Source organism: Elephas maximus, chromosome X (assembly GCF_024166365.1).
Source record: "Elephas maximus indicus isolate mEleMax1 chromosome X, mEleMax1 primary haplotype, whole genome shotgun sequence".
Classification (NCBI taxonomy): Eukaryota; Metazoa; Chordata; class Mammalia; order Proboscidea; family Elephantidae; genus Elephas; species Elephas maximus.
The window spans coordinates 122,982,958-122,994,553 of record NC_064846.1 but is presented as its reverse complement, the minus strand read 5'-3'; the positions used below and the strand labels follow the sequence as shown (position 1 = coordinate 122,994,553).

General features: G+C 43.0%; 1 long non-coding RNA gene across 1 annotated transcript; it reads left to right on the top strand.

The window, feature by feature from the left end:
• The first annotated feature begins 6,107 nt into the window (after positions 1-6,107).
• On the top strand, positions 6,108-8,790 carry LOC126069558 (uncharacterized). Its single transcript, XR_007515941.1, has 3 exons — positions 6,108-7,636; positions 8,280-8,315; positions 8,763-8,790. It is a non-coding gene; the product is annotated as an uncharacterized LOC126069558 (long non-coding RNA).
• Positions 8,791-11,596: the final 2,806 nt, after the last annotated feature.

Below are 11,596 nucleotides of genomic sequence, written 5' to 3'. Positions count from 1 at the left end.
AATTTTCTGTGCCGAGTCATTTTTCTTTATGTATTTTCTTTTCATCTTTTTCATTTGCTGATTTTGTACTTGCTGAGTCTTTATGAAAGATCTGTGACTACTTTTTTTAGTTCTTCTTTTTAGTTTTAATGTTGTCATCTTTTACATAATGGGGAAACCCTGGTGGCATAGTGGTTAAGTGCTACAGCTGCTAACCAAAGGGACGGCAGTAGTCGGAATCGACTCGATGGCACTGGGTTTTTGTGTGTGTGTGTGTGTTTTTACATAATGACATCTCTATTTCCCTATTTTCAGTGTTTTAGATTTATTTTTGTGACTTCCCTATCTGGGTTGATATCTAGTTGTTCTGTCATGTGTTCTAGTCTTGGGTTGTTATCTAATGTTATGAATTCTCTAACCAGGGGACTCCCTTTAGTATTTCTCGTAGTTTTGGTTTGGTTTTGCAAATTTCCTAAACTTCTGTTTCTCTGAAAATGCCCTAATTTTGCCATCATATTTCAGAGACAGTTTTCCTGGATATATAATTCTTGGCTGGCAATTGTTTTCCGTCAAGGCTTTATATATGTCATCCCATTGCCTTCTTGCCTGCATGGTTTCTGCTGGGTAATCGGAGCTTAGCCTCACTGACTCTCCTTTGTAGATGACTTTTCATTTATCCCTAGCTACTCTTTTAAAACTCTCTCTTTATCTTTGGTTTTGGCAAGTTTGATTTTAAAATGTCTTCGTGACTTTCTTTTGGGATCTACCCTGTGTGGGGTTCCATAAGCATCTTGGATAGATATTTTCTCATCTTTCACAATATCAGGTAAGTTTTCTGCCAGCAAATCTTCAGCAATTCTCTCTGTATTTTCTGTTCCCCCACCTTCTGATATCCAATCACTTGTAAGTTATTCTTCTTGATAGAGACTCACATAATTCTTAGAGTTTATTTTTGTAATTCTTTTATCTGATTTTTCATCAAGTAAGTAAGTTGGCGTCAAGTGCTTTATCTTCGGTCTCACTAATTTTGACTTCCATTGCCTCAATGCTGCTCCTATGAGTTTCTATGCAGTTTTCTAATTATGAAATTTTATTGTTAAACTTTTAGATTTCTGTTTGCTGTCTCTGTATGGATTCTTGCAGTTTGTTACATTTATCGTTATGCTCTTGTATAACCTTCTTAAGTTCCTGTGTTGGTTTGTCTGTGTATTCCTTGGCTTGATCTACATTTTCCCTGATCTCTTTCCTGATGTCTTGAAGTTCTTCTTTTCAGTTTTAATGTTGTCATCTTTTACATAATAACATCTCTGTTTCCCAATTTTCAGTGTTTTAGATTTATTTTTGTGACTTCCCTATCTGGGTTGATATCTTTTTGAAATCTACCTCTGGTATTTCTGAGAAGTTATATTCCTCCAGAAGGTTTCTTGGCAATTTGTTTGGGTTGCTTGCTGAGGCCATCATGGTCTGCCTTTTTATGTGATTTGATATTCACTGTTGTCTCCGAGCCATCAATAAGTAATTACATTTATTTATTTTTTGTTTCCTTACTGTGTCCTAGCTTCTTATTTTGTTTTGTTTTCATATACCCAAATAGGCTGGTCATGTGAGCTAGTTTCATTATTGGTGTCTTTGAAGCTCTCACGTCCCTCTCCAGGTCATTAGAGCTGTTACTAGGTATGTGAGCCTAGGAGTCTGTTTAGTTTTCTTGTGTGGATTCAGCTCAGGTGTCCAGGTCTTCGGTCACCAAGTATGTGGTGCAGATTCTCACCTACAGTCCTAAACAGGCAGGGTGATTGGAGTAGGCAGAGATATCTAGCTGTAGTAGGGTGTCACATGCGGAGCAATGCAGGGGGCTGATGGTTGTCCTGAGTGCCTGGGCGGAAGGTGTGTCCCCATTCCCTAGAGCACACAGGTGGGTGGGTTTTGCAGCCAGACTAGGGACACCCAATGCTGTTGGCCATAAGGACTGGGAGTCAGTGGACAATTGAGCAAAAGTCTCAAATAGGCACATTGCAGAAGAGGATCTCCAAATGGCCACTAAACATGTGAAAAATGTTCAACCTCATTATTCATCAGGGAAAAGCAAATTAAAACCAAATGAGGCATTGTCATGTAATATTGGATTGGTTATGTTAAGGTAATTTCACCGCTGAAGGGAATGTGGAATGATGCAACCACTCTGGAAAACCATTTGGAATTATTTAGGAAAATTTGAAAATAGGCATCCTCTGTAACCCAGAAATTCCACTTGTTGATGCCCATTATGAGAATGGATAAACAAATGGTAGAATATGTAACAATGGAGTACAGCTACACACGACATATATACATCTCATAGACATAATGTTGTGGAAAAAAAGCAAGACACAAAAAATACACACTGCATGATCCCATTTATGTACAGTTCTAAACAGGCAAATCTAAACTGTTGTCTAGGTTCACAGATGTCAGTGGTTAAGAAAAGTAAGGAAATTATGACCACAAGCATCAGGGAGGTGGTTCTCTCTGGGGGAAGAGAGGATGATGTGCTGGGGAAGGGATTCATTGAGAGCTTCTGTTCTCCTCTAGATGCTCTATTTCAGGGGCCAAGTCTAGCCTGCTGCCTGCTTCTGTACCCTCACAAGCAGAGAATAATTTTGACATTTTTAAATGGTTGAAAAAGGATTTAAAAAGAATATTTTGTGACACGTGAAAATTATAAAATACAAATTTCAGTATCTATGAATAAAGCTTTATTGGAACACAGCCACCTTCATTCATTTATGTATTGGCTGTGGCAGCTTTCACAGACAATGACAAAGTTGACTAGTTGCGACAGAGGCCATATGGCTTGCAAAGCCTAAAATATTAACTATCTGGCCCTTTAAAGAAAAAGTTTGCCAACACCTACCTGCTCTATTTCTTCAGCTGGCAGTCGGTTTTGTTGGTGTTCACTTTATACTGTAGTGGATCAGTTTTCTGTGAAATACATTTTTTGTGGCATCTAGGTCCAAGGTATGGTTGCCAGACATCCTATGCATTTAACTATTTTGTTATATGTCCTGTATTGACTTTGTCAGGGTGGTCTACAGATCCTGTATACAGTTTTTTCGGAAAATTGCAAAAATCTGGCAGTTGGAGCGTTTTTCCTCCACACTAATCGACGCGTAAATCACGTAAACGGCAACGCTACTGAAAATCATGCCTTCACAAATAAAGATCTGGATAATCCCTTATGATCTCTCCTGCAGGTTTGGCTGAGGGAAGACCAAAAGGGGCGCTGAGAATTAAAAGCACTTGTTTTTCGTACTGAAAAAAGGAAAAGACTATTCTTGTGGCCAAGGGTCCAAGTTGTGAACAAATAACCACCTATAATTAGAGATATCTTCAGGTTAGTACAAATGCTCTGAAAATCAGGCGATAAACGACAGCCTCACTCAGCAACTAGACTTTTGAAAGTTAGCAATTCATTCAGTGATTACCCTCTCCTGAAAGTCGGCCAATCAGTGCCGATCCCATGCCTCTAGACAGCAGCCAATCAGCAGTACGTCACTCCAGTAGCCATGCTTCTGAAACTCAGCCAATCAGTGATAAACCCCTCCAGTCCTGAAAGCCAGCCAATCAGCAGTGCTTCACTCTAGTAGCCATGCTTCTGAAGTCAGCCAATCAGGAGTAACCTCAATCCTCCTAGCCAGACAATCAATGAAAAACTCCCTAGTCAAGAAAGTCAGCCAATCAGGGACAGCCCCGTGCTTCTAGACAACAGCCAATCAGCAAGTGCCTCACTCCAGTAGTCATGCTTCTGAAGTCAGCCAATCAGTGCTAAGCCCCTCCAGTCCTGAAAGTCAGCCAATCAGTGAGAGACCCACACTCCCAGGCAATAGCTAATCAACAAGTGCCTCTCTTCAGCACCCATGCTTCAGAAAGTCTTTATCCTTGTGAATAATGATATTTATCTATTTCTACTTTTAATGCAGGTACTATACACATATATTCAACTTTATATATATCTACGTAACATTTTAAAATTAAAAATAGGTGTTATGGATTGAAACGTGTCCCCCAGAAAGATGTGCTGAAGTCCCTGTGAATGTGACCTTGTTTGGAAATAGGGTCTTTGAAGATGTCATACTAGGGTAGGGTGGGTTCATAATCCAATCTGAGTGGTATCCTCATAAAAGAAAGAGACACAGAGGGAAGAGGGCCATGTGACAACAGAAGCAGAGATTCTAGACAGCAGAGCTGTTGTAAGCCGAGGGAAGCCAAGGATTACCAGAAGCCGCCAGAAACCAGGAAAGGCATGGAACAGATTCTCCCCCAGAGCCCTCAGAAGGAATCAACACAGCCAACACTCTGAATTTGGACTCCCAGCCACCGAGCTCTATGAGAATAAAGTTCTAATAAGCCACCCCGTTTTGTGGTACTTTCTTACAACCACCCTAGGAAACTAATACAATAGGTAACTCGCTAGAGCACTAACCGTGTGTATAAGTAACACCTGTCAATTACAGCCGGCCTCACGCTCCCAAACCATCACTGTGAGCAAAAAAAAAAAAAAAAAAAAAATGGGGCAAGTGTTTATTCTCTCAGACACACTTTGTCACTAGGGCTTTTAACTGTTGTAAACTGCGTGGTTAAGGTGTCAGGAGAGCCAGACACCTCCCTGTGCCTGTCCCCTTGCGGCAGAACTTAACTTCATTAAAGTAACCTCTGGGAGTTTTCCTAAAACCTAAACTCAAAGCAACACTTTTCGTTTTGAGTAAACTGGAGAATAAGTGAATGCGAGAACGACTGGGCGGCGGTTAAGTTTGTCCTACTGGGTTTGTCACAGAGGTTAAGATCGAATAGCCCAGCACACCGAGCGCCACACCCTGGCGCGTGATCTCACTAAACCCCAACAGTAAGCACCATCCTCAGCACCTTTTACAGGTGAACATACTGACACTCAGCGGCGGTATTAGAACTCTCCAGCCTAAATCCTCAAGGCCCCACCTCAGCGCACCCAAATACACTGGACTGGCATCCACCGCGCATGTGCCACACCAGCGGCCAATAGGAGCCCGGCGCGCAGAATGGCGACGGGGCTGTTTTCCCTCGGAGAACCCGGAAGCTTCAAAGCGTAGCAAGGAGGAGACTTCGGTTTCCGGCCAATCGGCGCTCACGGCGGTCCTCGATTTCCCCCTCCCCACCATGAGCCAATTGCCTACTTGGTGCATTGAGAACTGGCTGGGAATGAAGGGCTCGAGAGGGCGTTACCCTGGTGGCGTAGCGGTTAAGAGCTACGGCTGCTAACCAAAAGGTCAGCAGTTTGAAGCCACCAGGCGCTCCTATGAGTCGGAATCGACTCGACGGCGTGGGGTTTGGGGGAGAGAGATTAAGATGGCGGACGTTAGAGAGGCTGAGGGTGCGGCTGCAGGGTGAGGTCCCCCAAGGTGGGTGGGAGTCGGGAGGACGGGAAGGGAGTCTTCGGATGAGCAAGATCGCGACATTCCCCTATCCCTTAGGAGCTTGGGCAGATTCCGGGGCCGGGGATCGATTCCTAACGCACGGCGACCCCACGTGTGCAGAGTAGAACTGCTGCACAGGGTTTCCAAACTTGTGACCTTTCCGAAGCAGAGGCCAGGCCTGTCTTCCGACGCGCCTCTGGGTGGGTTCGAACCCCAACCTCTGGGCTGCATAGTCGTCCAGCCGTTAACCCTTCCCGCCATCCAGGCCCTCCCTTTAGTAGTTCTCCCCTACAAATAAAATGGTATGTAACAGGATGGCCACCGCCTCCCCGGTGGTACGATCCTCCGCGGACTGTTCCATTTCTGCGTCGTCCCTCCCCACACCCGTTGTGGTCCATTCCAGGCTGCAGTGTTAGTACTCCTTGGGGTCACACAGACAGGGGTGTGGGCGCTTATGGGGGTCACAGATTGGGGTGCAAGGAGGAAGGAAGCATCCATCCAGGGAGAGTTGATGGTGATTTTAAGGGCGTGGACAGTGTAGGGACTAGAAGGGACCCCTGGCTGGTCCAAGGTTAGCAGCACAAACCTAGAGGGAGGGAAAGAGGGGGGCTGACTCACAGCGTTTCCTGCGCAGGTGGAGGGAGTAGGGCGGGAAACGCGGTGGGTGGGACTTCTGAGGTTGGCAGGGTGGGCTCCAGGAGCATCTCAAAGCCCTCTGAGAAAAGTGAAGAAAGAGCAGTGGAGAGGTGGTCATGTGTTTTGGGCCTCTGACTTGAAAGTCTGATAGGGGAGGGTGTGAATGCTAGGCCGCACGGTTGATAGTTCATTTATCGAAGTTACCCAACTATTTCATAACAACAACAACAAAAGATTATACAAGATTGGAATTATAAAGCTTATTCAAAGAGAATACTGTATTTACATAGCTTCCTGGTTTTAATTATTATGGTTTGTTTTAATTGTTCGGATGTACTGCGATCTACTTGGCATTTAAACACTGATTAAAGCTAATCATTTTCACCAGGATAATTTTTTTAAAAACCCAAAAACAATCATGTATAATTACGTGTCAAACCCTGTCCCAGTGACTTTACATGAATTATCTCATTTAGTCGCCACAACAACCCTAACCACTGTTATTATCTTCACTATGGATGGGAGAACCACAGGTGTCTCTGCTTTTCTGTGCACACCTTGTAATCACGTCACCCCACCAGGACTGGAAATTTTCCCTTCGGCTTGTGGCTTGAGGGCCCCTAAAGAACCTATTTGACCATAGCTTCGGTGAACAGCGTAGAGACACCTCGAGTTGTTTTTCTTCTCCCTTTCCCCGGGCAAGGTCCCTGGGTGGTGCAGATGGTTTGCTCTCGGCTACTACCTGGAAGGTCGGCGGTTCAAATCCACCCAGTGGTGCCACAGAAGAAAGGCCTGGCAATCCGATTCTGTAAGATCACATCCAAGAAAGCTCTGTGGAGCACAGTTCTACTCTGAAGCACTCGGGGTGTCCATGAGTTGGAGTCGACTTGACGTGTGGTTTGTTTTTTTCCCGGGGCAGAAGGGGATACCAGATTATAAAGGCTATCAGTGAAGAAAGGACAGGGAGCCTTGTGGGGAGAGGGTGGCAAGTCTGGATAGCTACAGCATGGATATCTACACTGTACAGTTATTACTGATTCAGCAAACATTGATTAAGCCTCTACTGCACGCAGGGTCTTGTGTGAGGAGCTGGGGACACCTCCGTGAACAAGACGGGTCCTGTTCCTTTCCGCCCTCGGGTGTGTTCTGGGAATTCCTGGGGGGCAATTTTGGCTGTCATAATGATGGAGGTACTGGCATTGAGTGGGCAGCGGCTGAGATGCTGGGGGACAGCCTCACAAAGCCAAGACTTGTAACATCCATGAATGTCACTCAGTCTGGTAAACGAGGCCTTCCAAAATGGTTCTTATGAAAAGGGGGCGTTGGAGCTGAGGGTTGGGAGCTGTTGTTTCCTTGGGTTGGGCCTGTGCTCAAGAAGCGCCCCTCAGTCAGGGGTGTGGAGGGCCATGAGGCGCAGAAAGGTGAGGGGAGAAGGATGGCGGGGTGACGTAAATTTTGCCATCTTGACCCTTATGTCAGTCCTAGAGAACAGCAGTTGTACCCAACCCATGTCCACGTCTCCTCCATGGACTCAGTCGCATGGTGAGGAGCAGACACCCCCCACAGGGCTTGAGCATGGAGACCGTGATCTTGTGGTAAGATCCTCTCAAAGTAAAAAAAGCTTAAGCACAAGATATAAGCAGGAAGTGATTCCGGATCTAGTGCCCACTGCGGGTAGGGGGCTTGTCAGGAGTAGATCATGGGAGAGCATCAGGTGGCTGTACATTATTGAACACAACCTGGTGCTTGGGGGTTCGTGGGTGTTCACTACATTATTAAGTAAATTAGAACTTCTGCTTCCAGTGCAGTCGATGGACTTGTGTTATACCAACTCTCCTGCTGAGAACAATCAGAAAAGCTGGATTAAGTGTTTGGGTTTTTTTCTGATCTATTTGAAGGTCCAGGAGAGCAATTTATCTTTGAGGTCATCACCTCACCAAATACTGACATCCAGTGCAGAAAAGCAAGAGCTAATGGGGACACATTTAAGAGGAGAAAAAAAAAAAAAAAACTAGCTCCAAATTATTAATGTAGGTCAACGGAGTAATTCAATAATATATAATATGAAAAAATGATATGAAAATTATTAATAAATCACAGTATTCCAGTGTGGGGAAACTAATCCTATTAGGGACTAAAATAACAAAATCTGCTTCAGGTTGTTTATTTAGAGAAAAATATAAATTTTAAACCTGTCTGCTACTTAGAAATAACAGGAAATATAAAACGTTTTTTTAGGTGCTGAGTTAAGTCCCCCACGTTTTTAAAATTGTGGTAAGTACATATATATATCAAAAGCTTTGTCATTTCAACATTATTTTACATGTACAATTCAGTGACATTAATTACACTCATCATGTGTAACCGTCACCACTATGTGTTTCCAAACTTTTCTGTCCCCTTAACAGCAGCTCAGTGCCCCCTAAGCAAGGACTCCCTTCTCCCCTCTCCTTCCTGCCCCAGGTAACCACTAATGAACTTTGGTCTCATGCATTTGCCTATTCTAGGTATTTCATATAAGTCAGATCATAGAATATTTGTCCTTTTGTGACTGACTTATTTCACTCAGCATAATGTTTTCAAGGTTCATCGTGTTCCAACTTGCATCAGGACTTCAGGAAATACGTAACTTTCAAATGTTAATTAAAACAACAACAAGAACAATCAGCAAATGTAGCAGAGATTTAAGTTCTCCTAATGTAGATTTTTTTTTCCTTTTAGGGAGTCCTGGTGGCGCAGTGGTTAAGAGCTCAGCTGCTACCTAAAAGTTTGGCAGTTGGACTCCACCAACCACCCCTTAGAAATTGTCTTAGTCATCTAGTGCTGCTATAACAGAAATATCACAAGTGGGTGGCTTTGACAAAGAGAAATTTATTTTCTCACAGTTCAGTCCAAATTCAGGGTAAGGCTTCCTCTCTGTCAGCTCTGTAGGAAGGTCCTGTTCATCCATCTTGCCCTAAACTAGGGGCTTCTCCACCCAGAAACCCAGGGTCTAAAGGATGCACTTTGCTTCCTGAACTGCTTCCTCAGTGGTATGAGGTCCCCCTGTCTCTCTGCTTGCTTCTCTTTTATGTGTCAAAGAGATTGGCTCAAGACACAGTCCAATCTTGTAGATTGAGCCCTGCCTCATTAACACAACTGCTTCCTATCCCACTTCATTAACATCATAGAGGTAGGATTTACAACACATAGGAAAATTACATCAGATGACAAACTGGTGGACAGTCACACAATACTGGGAATCATGGCCTAGCGAAACTGATACACATATTTTTGGGGGACACAATTCAATCCATGACAGAAGCCCTGTGGGTCAGTTCTACTCTGTCTTCTAAGGTCACCATGGGTTGGAATTGACTCGACAGCAATGAGTTTTTTGGTTAATGTAGATTTTTGGAGCTCTGGTGATGCACTGGTTAAGAGTTATGGCTGCTAACCAAAAAGGCTGGCAGTTTGAATCTACCAACCGCTCTTTGGAAACCCTATGGGGCAGTGTTACTCTGTCATATAGGGTTGCTATGAGTTGGAATTGACTTGATGGCAACAGGTTTGGGTTCTTTTTTTTTTAATGTAGATTTTTGAAGTGCTGGTTGTGCAGCAGTTAAGAGCTCAGCTGCCTCATCAGCATGTAGAGGTCAGGATCCACAACATATAAAATGGATGATAACTATATACAGTATTAAGAATCATGGCCTAGCCAAGTTGGCACATAACCCCAACCATCTCAGATTCCATATACCTTATGTGCATAGTCGCACTCAATCATTGTGTGTGATTGGCTAGAAGGGCCATATTAAGTAATTCATTACACTGCAGTCCCTGAACTGAAGGTCTGCGATTCGAACCCACCAGCCATTCTGTGGGAGAAAGATGTGGCAGTCTGCTTCTGTAACATTTACAGCCTTGGAAGCCCTATGGGGCAGTTCTAATATGTCCCATAGAGTCACAATGAGTCGAAATCGACTCAGTGGCAGTGGGTTTGGTTTTTTGTTTTATTAATTGGTACAATTTTTTTTTAATTTCCATTTCAAATTATTATTTACTAGTATGCGGATATAAGACTGATTTTTGTATAATGACTGCTAAACTTGTGTATTAATTCTAGGAGCTTTTTGTAGATTCCTTGGGATTTTATATGTAGACAAATAAGGTGTCTGTGAACACAGACTGTTTTACTTCTTCCTCTCTGATCCGTATGCCTTTTATTTATTTTTCTTGCTTTATGGCTCTGACTAGGACCTCCAGTAAGATGTTGAATATTTCTTCAAATTTTTTCCACACTGTTATGTATTGAATTGTATCCCCCCAAAATATATTTTGGAACCCTAACTTCTATACCTGTGGATGCAATCTCCTTGGGGAATAGGGCTTTATTGGTTATGTAAATAAAGCTATATCAGTGTAAGGTGTGTCCTAAACTTAATTACTTCAGAGTTATGAAAAGAGCAGATTAGACACAGAAGCAGGCACAGACGGAGGAAGATGGATGCCATGTAAAGATTGCCAAGGAGCTGAGGAACACCCATGGACACAGAGGCTGAAAGAGACAAGGATTTTTCCCCAGAGCCAACAGAGAAGGAGCCTTCCCCTAGATCCGGTGCCCTGAATTTGGACTTCTAGCTTCCTGAACTGTGAGGAAATAAGTTTCTGTTCTTAAAAGCCACTCATTTGTGGTATTTCTGTTACAGCAGCACTAGATAACTGAGACACACACCAATCTCATTCTCCTCACCTTTCTGAGACTCTGATGACATGAATGTTAGATTTTTTTATATTATCCCACAGGTCCCTGAGGTTCTGCTCATATTTTTCTATGTTTTTCTGTTTGTTCTGAACATGGAATAATTTTCAGAATTTATCTTGAAGTTCAGCAAGTCTTTCCTCTGTCATATTCATTCTGCTATTGAACCTATCCAGATAATTTGAGGTTTCAAATGTTGTATTTTTCAATTCTAAAATTTCCAGTTGGTTCTTTTTTATAGTTTCTATTTTTCTGCTGAGAACTTCTATCTTACCATTCATTTCAAATATATTTACCTTTACCTCATGGAACACGGGATGACCTTTACCTCATGGAACACGGTTGGCATAGCTTCTTTAAAGTCTTTGTTCAAGAATCGTGACATATGAGTCATCTCATGTTAGTATCTGTTGATTGTCTTTTCCCTTGAGAATTGATCACATTTTCCTGGTTCTTTGTATATACAGTAATTTTAGGTTATATCTTTGAAGGTTTGAATATTCTGTTGTTTAAACTTACTAAATCCTCTGCAAAATGATTATTATTATTTTTATTCACAGGCAATCACCTTGCTTAGGTTCAAATCACAGGTTCTGTCTTGCCTTCTAGGGGCAGTAGTCCAAACATCAGTTCAGATTTTCAAAGCCTTTGCCATGCTGTTTTGGGTCTTCCCATGCATGTGTAGCTCAGAAATGAGCATGAGGCTTGTGTCCGTACATATACAGAATAAGTAGATCCCCTTTTCCAGTTCTTTTCTCTATGGGATTCCCCTAAACATTCTCCAGCCTTCGTGGGTGTGTTTTCCTGATCCAGT